Consider the following 14,924-nt stretch of genomic DNA (forward strand, 5'->3'; position numbering starts at 1 on the left):
TAAAGATCAGGAACAAGGCAAGGATGTCCACTACTGTCACTTCTATTCAACATTGTACACAGCCAATATAATAAAGCAAGAAGAAGAAAGAAGTACATCTGTCATTATTTATATAGAGATTAGAAAGAAGAAGTAAATCTGTCATTATTTATATACAATAAGAACTTGGATTTAGAAAATCCCCAGGAATCTACAAAAAGTACTAGATAGAACTAGTACTAGTGAGTTTGGCAAGGTTACTGGATACTCAATTAATATACAAAAATTAATTCTATTTCTTTAGATTAGTAACAGACATCAGAAATATTAAAAAAAATCAAAATCCATTCATAATAGCATCGGAAAGAATAAAATATGAACAAGTTCAACAAAAGAAGCACAATGTCTGTAACTGAAAACTACATAACATTGCTAAGAGGAATTAAAGACCTAAAGGAAGACATATACCATATCCATAAATTGGAAGATTCAATATTGTTTAGGTAGCAATTCTAGAAACAGATCTATATATTCAAAGCAGTCCTTACCATAATCTCAACAGAAATTTTTGTAGACAATGACAAGCTAATCTTAAAAGTCATATGAAAGCACAAGAGATCTAGAATTGCCAACACAATTTTGAGAAAGAGAAACAGTCTGAGGATTTACACTACCTGATTTCAAAAGCTACAGTAAACGTTACTGCATAAAGACAGACACATAGATCTAAGAACAAAACAGATCATTCATATTTTTGCATACAGTAGTGTGTTGAAACTGGCTTATATTGGTTCACAGAACTAATTGTCAATTTTTTTAGTAATTGGGTGAGCTGATTATTACACTACTGGTAGCTTGAAATCAGCCATGTGAAGAGTCACATCAGGAAATTGACCAACGCTATAAATCAGGCTCCTTCTTTTTTCCAGAATGTTAGTGAAACATTTACCATCATACCACTGCTCACATATGTGGTTTATTTATTTTTGAAAAATGTGTTAAGGTAATTCAATAGGGAAAATGATAATCTTTCCAACAAATGTGCTGAGAAAATTGGATATCCATGTAAAAAGAAAATGAATCTTAATTACTATCTTACACCATACACAAAAAAGTTAACTAGAACTGGACTACAGACTTAAATGTAAACCCTAAAACCATTCAACTTCTAAGAGAAGAAATAGAAGAAAATCTTTGTGGTCTTGGAGTAAGCAAAGATTTCTTAGCTACGATACAAAACCCCAAAGCAATAAAAGAAAAAAAAGATAAAATTAGGTTAATCAAAATTAAACTTTTCACTCTTCCAAAGATACCATTCAGACAAGGTAAAGACAAGCCATGGTCCGAGAGAAAATATTTGCAAAACATATGTCTGATAAACTATTTGTATGCAGAATATATAAACATCTCTTAAAACTCAATGATAAAGCAAACAATCCAATTTAAAAATGGGAAAAATATTAATAGACACTTTACTAAAGATTGTCAACACCACTAGTCATTAGGGAAGCACAAATTAAAATCCCACTAAGATACCACCACATATGAAAATGGCTAAACTAAAGAACACTGACAATGCTAAATGTTGGCAACAATGTGGAGCAATTGATCTCTCCTACATTGCTGACGGGAATGTAAAACAGAATAGCCACTTTGGGGAAAAATTATTTTTAAGCTAACCATACACTTACAACATGACCCAGCAATTCTACTCCTACATACCAAAGAGAAATGAAAATATACATCTACAAACAACTTATAGCTCAATGTTGGTAACAGCATTATTCATGGGAGCCAAAAAGCTGGAAATAACCCAGATTTTCATGAACTAATGAGTGAATAAAGAAAATGGGTAGATCCACACAATGGATTTACTCAGCAGTAAAAAGGAATGAACCAAATCGGATGAATCTCAAAAACATCAGGCTAAATCAAAGAAGTCAGACAGAAAACACTACATAGTATATGATTCAATTTTTATACAATTTCTAGAAGAGGCACATTGTAGAAACAGGAAGATCCATGACTGCCTAGGCCTCAGGTAGGAGGGTGGGCTGATGGTAAATGAACACAAGGGATGGAACATTCTAAAGCTGTCTTTCAAGGATGCTTGCATCGCTATATTCATTTACTAAATCTCATCAAACTGTGCACTTAAAAGGAGTGAATTGTAGGTTATGTAAATTATATCTTAATAAAGCTATTATAAATCCAGTTAGAACATCTTCTTCCCTCACATCCCTCCCCTTGCAGGGAGGTGATCCCTTTCTGCTTTGTTGTCCTGGGACTTCCCTGTACCAGCTTCTTTGTCTGATTTCTCACATTATCTTCCTGGTTATTTGTTTCCAAGCCCATCTTTGAGAACCTGGAGGGCAGAGGCGGCTTCTGAGCCATCTCTGTGTCCCTAGTGCCTGGTTTGGAGGCTCGAACAGTTCAGCAGGCACTTAAATCAGTGCTGCTGAACGAGCCGACACTCCTGAGTTTCCTTTCTTAATTGTAAAAGTAACACATGGCAATTGCGGCTGGTTTTCCATTTTTCTTCTTCCTATTAATTTGTAAGAAAGCTCCACAACTCCTATAGATAAAAATAAAAGAGAGTAATTCTTTGTAACTATGTTTCCCTGTTTATCTTTTCTTTTATATATAGGGATAAATAAGGATATGAAAAATATCTATATCTATACATCTACATCAGAGAGAGGGAGATGGAGATCTGTATCCGTAGAGATATCCATATCTATATTCTCCATGTATCCATGTATAAGCTTTATATTTGAACATGGCCTTGTCTATCAACCTTCTCCTTTATCCCGTTTACTCCTGGGGTTAAGCTTTAAAACTTCCCTTGTGCCACAATCACGTAAATAATTATCTGTAATCCCATTTTGCATGTTTGTTTCTTGCATTGAAATCTTTAAGCCACTGGGAATATATTACTATTTTTGTGTCGGCTGCTCGAGTGGGAAAGGCAGCACTGTCTCCATTGCTGGCAAGTTGGGGAAAATATAGCCTGACTCAACCCAGCAGGACACGGCTGCGTCTCCAGGGCTCCGTATCAGTTACATCACAAGTGCTCAGTGTATATTTGTTGAATATGTGAATTAATGAGCGAAACCTTAAAACTGCCATCCTTTGATCTAGCAAGGGATAAGTTTTCCACTTCTAGACACTTGTCATAAAGAAATAGCTGGAAAAGAAAGCATTTTTTCACGTATTACACACTCTTGATAATCACCCTATGTGAAGGCGGCAAATTATTCCTTTGTTTGGAAATATGAATACATTTTAGGTCTGACAGTGCTGGAGCATGACCAAATCTCAGAAATTGTTAAGTAATGGGGAGCATAAAAATATTAAGTAGGTAATCCCCACGATGCCATTTTTGGTGCATTTAATGTCACGTTTGTTTCTTGTTGCTAATGATTCATTGGAAGTGATATCCATTAAATTCTGCCTTCGGCTGCCTGCGTTCCATCTCATCTGAGGTAATGGGAGCTGTGGGAGCCCGGCAGGGGAAGAGCCACCCGGCAGTAAAAGGGTGGGCAGTCTGCTGAGTGGAATTCTGGACTTCATTTACATTACAGGCACCACTAACCTCTGGTGGCTTCAGTGACTCTCTTTCTTTTTGCGACGCAATTCTATTTCCAGCAAGTCTTTCAGCAACCTGCTGGCTCTAAAGAAGGACATACTCAGAGGCATCAGAGTCAGAACAAACGTGAGATTATTTTTCAGGCCATGAAATCCGAAGGGTTGTGTCAAAAATGGGACCTAGGATATCTTCACGAAGCTGCAACGTCAAACTCAGTCCTGTTAGTCACTTGCCTGGGCCAGCAACCAGGGTCACGGTGATATGGCGTGGCACCTTTCGAGGCCAGTTGCTAAGGGGCAACGGGACAGCCAGGGCTGTTGGCTTCCTTTTTCCTCTCTCTGCCGGAGGTGGGAGGCACTCACACATATTCACGCTTTAACCTTCAGGGTGGCCCTGGAGGGCTGGAGTCTCCTGAGTCCCAGATCGGTGCAAGAATTTACTTGGGGTGTCTCTGTCAGTCAGGGCCAGATTTGAACCAGGTCTGTCCAACTCCAGATTTCAAGCTCCATAAGCTGCTCCATGAAGGCTTGAAACACTTTCATTAGTCTGTGTCTTTGCACGGGCCTGTCCTTACCATGAATTTTTTCTTTCCCTTTCCTACTGGGGAAACTGCTACTTCAAGATGCAGGTCAAACCCAGGCAAAGGAGACAGTAGAGAAAAAGATTAAGGACACAAACCAGCATAATTTACGGGGCCATCAGGAAAAGGTCTGCGTTCCTAAGAAAGGCAAGCATCACATGATACATTAGGTACCTGACTCTCCTGACTGTGTCCCCACTGGTCAGCAAACATACTGAACACAATGCCTTTCATGCAGCAGGTGCCCAATATTTTATTTCATCTTTTACATTTTTTTAATGTTTATGTATTTTTGAGAGAGAGAGAGAGAGCACAAGCAGGGGAGGGGCAGAGAGAGAGAGGAAGACACAGAATCTGAAACAGGCTCCAGGCTCTGAGCTGTCAGCACAGGGCCCAATGTGGGTCTCAAACCCACAAACCGTGAGATCATGACCCAAGCCGAGGTCGGATGCTTAACCAACTGAGCCACCCAGGCATCCCTGAACCAGTATTTTAAACATGGTTTTATGCCTCTGAGCCTCTGACAGGTATTCTGTTGAATAAGCATTTATGAAGCAACCCCAAGTAACTGCTGTTAAGGAACTTCCAGCTGAGTGCTGTGAGATGCTCTGGGAGGTCAAGGTTCCCATGAGAATCTGAAGGGTTTTTAGAGGATAAATAGGAGTTTTCAAAGAAGGGGAGACGCTGAACTTCCTGCAACCTTCCCTGCTCTGGGCTTTCCAGGGCTATGTGCAGGAAGAACAGCACACCCATGAACTCATGAATGCAGCCTTAGCACTTGGACTTGTCTTAGTGGCCTGGCCTTCCTTCCCTGGATGGCCTGGAATGGCAGGGACCGGCCAGTGAGGTCACGAGCTCTCAGCTGGGGGAACAAAGCCCTTCAGAACACCTAGTCTTTGGGGGAAGCAATTAATATTTCATAGGAAACTTCCTTCACATCAGTGTCCCTGCATTCTTTGTCATTATGCAGGTCACTGGGCTGGCATCCAGGTGACTGGAAATCCAGTGACTGTGAGGGGAGGGAAAAGAAGGAGTGTGTCAGGGCCTCTGGGGTACCAGTTGTCCCACAAAAACATGCCCTCATCTGTAATCCCCACAGCAGTGCTATAAGGTGGAGACTTTCCCCCATTTTTACAGAGGAGAAAACCAAGGCCCAGAGAGGCAAGTGATTTGTCCAAGGGCACAGAGCTAGTGCATGGAAGGGCCAGAAGTCAAATTCAAGGTGACTAACTACAGATCTGACATTTCCCTATCATCCTACATTAATCTGTTTCTATATACAAAACAAAATAGAACAGAAAATTTAAAAATTACTTTTTTCTCTTTTTAAATATTAGAATGAAACATGGAGCCCCATATAAAGTGCAGATTAGGCACCCAGAAGGAAGGCACACTTTTGGCCATTGGCCATGGCTGTAGAGACATGAAAGGGCCTCTGTGACCTCTATACCTGGAGGGTCAAGGCCAAGCTCCGCACCAGCCGTGGGTTCTGGCCCTGCCACGGCCCACCTCCGCAGGCCCGTTGCCTCCCACTCTCGTCCCTGGAACAGCTCAACCACATGCCTGTGCTAGTCTGCACTCATACTCTTCCCTCTTTCCAGAATGCTCTCCTAGGCCTTACGCTCTTTACATCACCCTGCTCCAATGTCACCTCTGTGAAGCCATCACTGACCCCCAGACAGGGGGTCTGCCCAGCTCCCCCAGTGCATCCTTCCCCACCTCAACCACATCTTGAAGACAGCTTATATTCTCCTCTAGGCTGGAGGCCCCGAGGGCAGGAACTGTGCCCCAGGGTCCCGCCCAGGGCCCAGCACAGAGCAGGCACTCAGAAAAAGTGCACCGAATGAACAGGATTGCATGAAAGTCACAGAACAGCAAAGCTGAACAGGCACCCCAAGACGTTCTCACCGTATTTTACAGTCAAGGATTCCACAAGGGGCAGTGGAGAGGTGGGGTGGGGTGAGAGGTGGGGTGGGATCAAGTACCAGAGCTCAGACTGGACTCTGGAGGCAGAGGGAGCCACTCAAGATCTCAGAGTGGTGGAGTGATGTGATAATGTGGCCTGGGAGCCACTTTGGTTGTTTTTCGTTTTGTTTTTGTTTTTTCTTTCTCGTTACCTGTGGCTTATTTGTGAGCAAAACTTGAATTTACCCATTTACAACGTATTTTATAATTTGTTGCAGCAATTACTTTCAAGACAAACATCTTATAACTAAGTAGAAGTTAAAAACAATGTAAAGAAAAAGAAATTGAGAACAATGTTATCAGACTTTAGTAGAGTAAAATCAATGAAGATTTCTTCCTACCGGGCTTTCTATGTAGCAAATTGATGTTTTATGTTTTAACTTAGTTGATTTCTACTTCTTATTTAGTGTTTCCAATTAAAAAGTACATAAAAACTTTTGTCTCTTTTATTTTTTTTTAATTTTTTTTTTCCAACGTTTTTTATTTATTTTTGGGACAGAGAGAGACAGGGCATGAACGGGGGAGGGGCAGAGAGAGAGGGAGACACAGAATCGGAAACAAGCTCCAGGCTCCGAGCCATCAGCCCAGAGCCTGACGCGGGGCTCGAACTCACGGACCGCGAGATCGTGACCTGGCTGAAGTCGGACGCTTAACCGACTGCGCCACCCAGGCGCCCCAATTTTTTTTTTAATTTTTAATGTGTTTTGTTTTGTTTTGTTTTGTTTTTGAGAGAGAGAGAGAAAGAGAGAGCAAGGGAGGGGCAGAAAGAGGGAGACACAGAATCTGAAACAGGCTCCAGGCTCTAAGCTGTCAGCACAGAGCCCGATGCGGAGCTCAAACTCATGCAATAAACTGTGAGATCATGGCCTGGGGCGAAGCTGGACGCTCGTCTGACTGAGCCATCCAGGTACCCCAAACTTTGTCTCTTTTAACTAGGTTCTAGGGAGCCACTGTGTTTGGGTGAGTCAGGCCACTTGGTGACAATGAGAGGCTGGGGACAGGGAGAGACTGGAGGCTACATCTTCACATATGTTCTATTTAATGATGGTGAATTAGAACTCACTGTCAATTCTGCTCACAATTTATTTCATTCGTTGCGTGCCTACAGCAGTTATAACATAGTTACCCTTTACTGAGGACCTACAATATACAAGGTGCTTTGCCCTCATGATTTAACTTAGTCCTTAGCACTACCCTTTGAGATGAACACTATCACTTTCCAATTTATGGATGGGGAAACTAAGCTCAGAGAGATGAAGTTACTACCTGAGGCATCAGAGAAATTGTGAGCCAGCCACTGCGTTAGCACCTGAGGATAACGGACAAGGAGCTCACGGTCCAGTCGGGGCCAGAGGAGACAGAGAAACAGTCTTGAGTCATGTGGTATGAGAAGTGCTATAGCAGAGAGAAACACAGCGGGCTGAAGAGGCCCAGAGCAGGCCCCCAACCACTCTTAGGGATGATGGATGAAGTCTCATTGTGACAGCTGGCAGAAAAAACGCAGCACACGTTGGAAATAGGCCTACCCTCCTATGACTTACTTTTTTCTCTTTTTGACTATGCAAAACCTAGGAAGCAATGACTGAAGGCAGAAGGATAAACATGTGGGGCATCGCTGCATGCGATTCAAAAATCATCTTCACGCTTCTGGTCGTTTAACACAGAAGCTCCCGCATGTGACTTCCCAACAATGGGGACTGGCCCCACCTCTCTGCCTCAGGAAACTGTGGGGCCATTGAGGTAGTCCCCAGGTTCCTAAGGGAGACAGGGATGATAATCCAGCAGCAGATGGCTCCACACAGGCCCGCCACGTAATTAAGTTGCTGTGAGAGACAGTGTAAAGAGATAAATGAATTAGTTGGGGGAGGGGGGGTCAGGCACCGAGGATGCCGGCTGTAGGACAGCCAGCATCAAAGGGGGGTCAGGGACGAGACACCTCCAAACAGCCACCACTCTGCACTCGCAGCTGTGCCCGTGTGCATGTCTCAAGTGTGTGCACATGCGCTCTAGTCAAGCAGGGCGGCAGGGGGTTGGTGACAAAAGGACACGTAATTCTGCTTTAAGATTAATCATGATAATGGTGATGGCAGTGAAAACAGCTTACATTACAGAGAATCTTGCCAGTGCCAGGAACTGTAGGAAGTACGTTTATGCATTATCTCATTTAATCCTCCCAGAGACCTCACGAGGCAGGCACAGTTAGTACCATTCTCATTTTACAGATGAGGAAACAGGAGCTGAGGGTAGTTAAGTGTCGTGACCTTGGACAGCAGTAAGTGGAGATGCTGAGGTTAAACGAGAATAATACACTGAATAGCCGTGTCCCAGGACTGAAGAGGGGCACTCAGCTGAGGCACAGAGACAATACCGCATTCCAAAGGGAGGCACGCTGTCACAATGTAGAATTGCCAAAGGCTGAGAATAGTAACAGGGACAGGATATTGGTGAGAACTCTGTGTGCCAGTGAAGGGGCCACTTTCCCTCCAGCTGAAGTCAAGAGAGAGACACAAGGACATCTGGATCTTAGGGGATGTGATAGTGACCCTCCTGAGTCAACAGGGACTCTCGTGAAAAATCTGAAGGTCAGAGATGGCTGGCTAGTCTGTCCAGGAGCAGAGACAGGGAGAAAGGGCTGTTCAGGGGGTGACTTGAGCTGTCTTGTGGTTAGGGCACAGAAGGTATGGTGCAGTTTCCCCAGGACCGGATAGCGTCAAGACAGCCACCCCAAGGGGCAAACATTTCAGAAGAAGCTAGAGGGACCATGGGATGCCCAGGGTGGAGGAGGGAGTGTGGAACCTGCCAAAGGGGATTCACTTTTATCCCTTTTCTCTCCTGCAGGAAGAGATCCATGGTGGTGAGTGCGGAGGCCTCTAGAGAACCCAGCAAAGCAGCCACAAGAGACGGTCCATCCTGAAAGCCTGCTGGTCCAGAGAGCAGCAATCACCGTGACCACGCCAGTCCCAGAAGGGCCCTTCCGTTCCCTTTGCCTCGTGCTCTTGCTACCTGAACTCCAACACTGGGCAGGTTGGATGCAGGGTGAGGGATGGGACAAATGAAGTAGAGGCCCCACCGCGGGCTTCTCCCCTGGAACAGGCCAGAGATGCAGGAGGAGAAGAGGGATTAACTTTAAACAGACTGACATGGTGACTATAACATGGGATGGACATTTGAATGACAGAGGACTTTTATTTACTGAAATTTGCTGTATGAGTTATAGAACTTGCCCAAATTTTCAAGCAAGGGCAGCAGAGGAACCTGTCCCACAGAATAAATTTAAAAGGATCGTGGGAAGCAAAAATAAAGTCACCTTATAATTTGTTCAGTGTAAAAGTCACATTTCAGTTAATGAAAACTTACTGTATGCCAAAAGCTTTCATAATGGATTGACATACTTGGTCTAAATTCATCTCAGGCCAACCAGCCCTTCAAGATACAAGTTATTGTTTCTATTTTAGAGATTAGAACATGGAGGTTCAGGGGGGTAGAGTGAACTGTCTCAAGGCATAGAGCCAGCAAGTGGCTGCACAGGGCCCAAACTCACAAGGACTCCCAGTCTGGATCTTTCTATCATGTCTTTGCTTGGGACTGTGGCAGGTCAACCCAGTGCTGAAGAAACTGTTTCCCAGGATGCGATCTTTTCTCAGCGTGCTCAAATCACAAGTGCATGTATTCTGAATCAATTCTGTGCTCGTGCATGCAATAAAGATTCCACTACAAAGGATAGACGGCTCTGGTCTATATACTGACACAAAAGGTACCTTTTTTTTTTTTTTTTTTTTGAGGCCAAAAAGATTGAAGAGAAAACAGTTTATTCCATAGCTGCCATCACATGACTGTTTGTCAAAGGATTAATATAAACTGCAGTAGTCCTAACTAAATACAACGATGAAGGGGGCTAGATCTAGATCTGAGTTCAAGTTTGTAAAACATGGCTGGAGATACATTGGCGGGGGCAATGATGGTGGCGCATGGAGACGGGTCAGTGAGACAATGACGGGAGGGAAGGTCTGCTGGGTGGGCAGAAGGATGGGGCGAGGAGAAAATCGGTCAGGGAGAGTAAATCTTGTTGACACCAGAGCAGAAGTCCCAATTCTTGTTCCTAAGATGTATGTGTGTTTTATCATCTGTTGACGCATTTTAAATACCCACAGCAATGAGCGTTCTAGAGCAAGGAAGAGACCAGGACCTGCCCTAGAGAAGAACGCTTAACAAAAGCCCACTGTGGGATTTCAAATCTGCGTGTTGTGAGTGTGTGCGTGTGCTGTGCGATTGTGACTGTAACCACTACCACAACCACCATCATCACGGTCCCCATGCTCTGTCTCAACCCTCTCCCAGAGTCAGAGAACTGGCAGGTGACTTGGGCTTAAATATATCCCACCTTCACTGGTGAGTCTTGGGTCTTTGCCTGGGGAGCAGAGTAATGCTGGCCTTTCACAAGGAGTTGCAAAGTATGTTTTGGAAGAGTTTGTGAAGGCGTGGTATTAATTCTTCTTTGAATGTTCAGTAGAATTTGCCAGCTTATCTGGGTTTGTCATCTATCGTCTTGGGCACAGCTGATGAGTTGAAATGAATCTGTTTGTATAATTTTGCATCTTATCTAATTTATTATGAGCATTTTACTTAAATAGTTCCAAGAAGCTACTTGATATATTATAGACTATTAGAAAAGTCTAGACTGAAGGCCAAATTTCAGACAATATATACCAGGACTTGAATTTTATAGTTGTGAACCACTAGTCAGTCCTAAAAAAAAGTTCCTTCAAAGTCCTCCAGGCACCAAATAAAATTCACTCATCCGAGCCCTGCGCTGAGTTCCGGCTTCCTACTCGTGTCCTTTCTAAATTCATTATTCATTAAAAGAATCCATATCTATATTTTAAATACAAAATGCTTAATTTAGAAAGGCTTCAAAAAAGGTAGTGAGTGATTTTAAGTGTTTCATTAATAACGAGAATCTACTACTTTTTAAGAACAACTGTTCTCAAACTGAGTGCCAAATATCACCAGATAATTTTTCTTTTTTTTTTTATTGAGAGAGAGTGCAAGCGAGCGAGGGTGAAGAGAGAGAGAGAGAGAGAAAGAAAGTCCCACTAGGGGCAGAAGGTGGGGGGGAGAGAAAGAGAAGTGGGGCTCACCAGAAGCAGGGCACATGTTCATGAGAAGCAGGGCTCGTGCTCACAAACTGTGAGATCATGACCTTAGCCAAGGTCAAATGCTTAACCGTCTGAGCCACCCAGGTGCCCCAAGAATTTCTTAGTGATGATTTCTTTCTAGTGTTCCCACTCTTGAGGTGAAGCCCTGGAATCTGTATTTTAACAGGTTCCTTGGGTGATTCTATTATAGTTGGCCAGAGGAACGCACTTTGAGAAACACCACTTTGAAGTCATGGTGACCTCGTGGGTGAAAGGTGACAAAGAAAGGAAATAGTGTCCGTAAAGGGCCCAGCACTGCCCCTGGCTCGAGGCAGCATGCCCACAGTGCCAGTGTGACTAGTATAATCTGAATCACCTTGAGGAGGGTTAAACCTGGTACAAATTTAATTGTTGGCAGGACTGTAAGCCTTCTCCAATTATTTTTGGTTCCTCTTCCACTATCCTCAGCAATAACAAGGCATGGCCTATCAGCAAGAGCTTGGGTTTGGAATCCCAAATAGGCCATTTACCAGCTGTGCAACTTTAAGGAAGTCACCTGGCCTTTCTACAGATGAGCCTCGGTTTCCTCATCTGTAAAGCAGGGATAATGTCATCGACCCTGCTGGGATAATGTGAGGATTGAATGAAATAGGGTAGAAGAATTTTTCCTTTTTTTCTTTTTTTAAAATTTTTGCTTGAGTATAGTTGACATACAATGTTCCATTGGTTTCAGATGCACAACATAGCGACTCAACTTCTTTATATGTTATGCTGTGCTCCCCATAAGTGTGGCTGCCATCTGATGCCATACGACGCTATTACAAGGTCATTGGCTGTGCTCCCTATGCTGTGCCTTTTATCCCCGTGACTTGTTCATGCCGTAACTGGAAGCCTGTACCTCCCACCCCCTTCACCCACTTTGCCCCTCCCTCTGCTCTAGATGTATTTTTCTTGATTGACTTTTGCCCTTTGCCTAACCCACTGCCCACACTCCTTCTTTGGATGGGCTCATCTAACACAGGGCCAGAGGGACACAGCACAGATGCACTTTCACAGCTCTGGGGACGGATGGCTGCCAGGCCTTCTGAGCTAACAAAACTCATACATGAGAAGGGGGAAAGGGCAGATTCAAAGGCTGGTGACTAGAAGATTACAGTGACTGAAGATCAGATCCAGATCCAGCCTCTGTCGTGGTCTGCCTCTGAACACAAACCTCAACATGAGTCCTGTGAAATTTAGTTGAAGGAGAACATGCTTATACCATCAGGTGCTTTGATATATTTAGGGGGAGACAGGAAGGATATCAAGGTCAGGTCTAAAGGAGATCAATGAAAAGTGATCATTTCTGCTGTCCCAGGAGATAGGCACTGGGTATCTAGTTACGTTACTCAGCTGGAATAGATAGTATCATTCCATCCAGCAAATACCACTGGCAAAGGCATCTCTGGTCTATTTTGCTGCAATGGATACCGAGTGCGTGAGTGAGCAAATCTCTCGCAATGGGAAATTACCTCTGTGGGCACCGTATAGACATCTCTTACTTTATATCCATTGGTTTAATCAACAGTCTAGAATTATGAGACAGTTTGATTCTTTTTATACTCATTTCCTACTAGGGCTTTGGGGTTCAAATGATTAGTTCTGTCACCTGGGGAGCAAGTTACTTTACCTCACTGAGGTTTTACATTTCATTCTCACTTCAACCCAATGAACACCATTCTATTTCCAGAAAAATGGGGTATCGACTGCCTGACCCAAGGTCGTGAGTGAGTTACAGCTAGTGAGTGATAGACCTGAACCCAGGCAGGCTTCCTCTGTGTTCTCATCCATTCCAACCTCTGGGGACTTGCCCAAAGACACCAAGTTAGGTGGGCAAGAACTCTCAGATGTTCTTCTGGGCCTTTCCCTGTCCAAACATCTAGGATTATAATCTGCCAGAGGGAAGATTTGATGTGTAATACTCTGTAATTCTTGTGCAATAGTGTATAAAGAAATACCTCTCAAAAGCAATCACAAATAAAAAACAGGTTCCATGAATTTTATATGCTCCCTTGATTCTTAGATGTAAGTCAACATACCTATCCCCCTTCTCCCTTCTTTTTTCACAGAATAAATATCCCCCCAGTTTCCATCATTTCTGCTTCTAATGACTTTATCTTCTACTGTTTTCTATCTTTGACTCAAAGAAGATATAGGGACCCCAGAGTTGTACATAAAAAATTTTCAGATAAAGAGTAAGGCCTCTCTGGGCTACAAAAGAGTGGGGAGAGAATGGGAAGAAGAATGTAGAACCAACAGGAGAGTTAAGACTGGGGCAATGTCGTGGAAACTAGAGTCCCTCGTCCATCCATCCAGCCAGCCAGCCAACAATCCCCAGGGCCTAGAATTTTAGAACTGGTAGACATTCCAGAAATAATTTAATCCAGTATGCCAACTTTACGGACTGGGGAAATAAAGCAGAGAGAGGGCAAGTAAGTTCATTATGTCACGTGGCAAAGTCGTGGCAGAGCTGGAACCAGCACTCCCAGGCCTCTCATTTCCTAGCCTGGGTTTAGTTTGGTTTTGTTCTGCTGTAAAATAGTCTTGATTAGGGGCGCCTGGGTGGCTCAGTAGGTTGAGTGTCCGACTTCGGCTCAGGTCATGATCTCGCGGTTCGTGAGTTCAAGCCCCACGTCAGGCTCTGTGCTGATGGCTCAGAGCCTGGAGCCTGTTTCAGATTCTGTGTCTCCCTCTCTCTCTGACCCTCCCCCATTCATGCTCTGTCTCTCTCTGTCTCAAAAATAAATAAAGGTTAAAAAAAATTAAAAAAAAATAGTCTTGATTATTTTAAAGATGCTGATATATATTGTTATTAAAAACAATAGACAATAGCTGCACAAAACCTAATAGCTTGGAACATACCTTTACATAAGCATTTCATTTGTGTTACCATTTACACAGCATTAAAAATTATTCCATTGTGTTCTTCAAATCTCTTGACGTTTGCCCGTAAGTCCCCATCCCATGGGACTCGTGAAGGCAAACGGTCTTTCCGGCAAGTCCACTTGCCTATTTGTTGTATGTGTCAATCCTCCTATAACTTGAAATTAAACTTCCCTCTCGTGGCAGACACTCTGAGCATATTTCTGATTTTCTGTCAGTATTTATTGAGGGCTCACTGGATGATGCTCAGTAATTCACTGCTTCATTTATTCAGCATATGTTAACCTAGATGCCGTCGATAGGAGGTCGGGATACAACAGAGGGTAGACTAGACAACATCCCGGCTGTCTTGGAGAGCAGCGACTTACGTTCCAGTGAAGGGGATCGGCAATAAACCAATAGGCAGTTATACAATACGCCAGGTGGTGCGAAGTTCTAACAAGACTAGTAATGGTGACAGAGTCACGTGGGCTTGTAGGTACGTATATGTGTGCTGTGTTACCTAGAGTCAAGGACAGCCTCTCTGAGGAAGTGACGTGAGCAGAGACCTGAAGGAAGTGCGCCTCGTGGAAATCTGGTGAAGGAGCACTCCAGGCGGAACGCTAAGACCCGGAGGCAAGAGGTGTGTGTGAAGAACAAAGGCCAGTGTCACCGGAGTGGAGCTAACAAGGGGAATGGGGGGAGGAGTGGGAGATCAGATCAGAGAAGGAAGGGCGGGTGGGGTAGGGAGGGCACTGCACATCAGAATGAGAGA

General features: G+C 43.8%; 1 protein-coding gene and 1 long non-coding RNA gene across 2 annotated transcripts in view; one reads left to right on the plus strand and one right to left on the minus strand.

Annotated features, from left to right (window-relative positions):
- Positions 1–14,924, minus strand: part of MAP6 (microtubule associated protein 6) — a 76,811-nt gene that overhangs the window by 34,213 nt on the left and 27,674 nt on the right. The gene's annotated exons all lie outside the window — the stretch shown is intronic.
- Positions 8,249–9,447, plus strand: LOC109267217 (uncharacterized). The gene is made up of 2 exons (XR_002079983.2): positions 8,249–8,695; positions 8,952–9,447. It is a non-coding gene; the product is annotated as an uncharacterized LOC109267217 (long non-coding RNA).

This window comes from Panthera pardus, unplaced genomic scaffold (assembly GCF_024362965.1).
Source record: "Panthera pardus isolate Hobbes unplaced genomic scaffold, ASM2436296v1 HiC_scaffold_12, whole genome shotgun sequence".
NCBI lineage: Eukaryota > Metazoa > Chordata > Mammalia > Carnivora > Felidae > Panthera > Panthera pardus.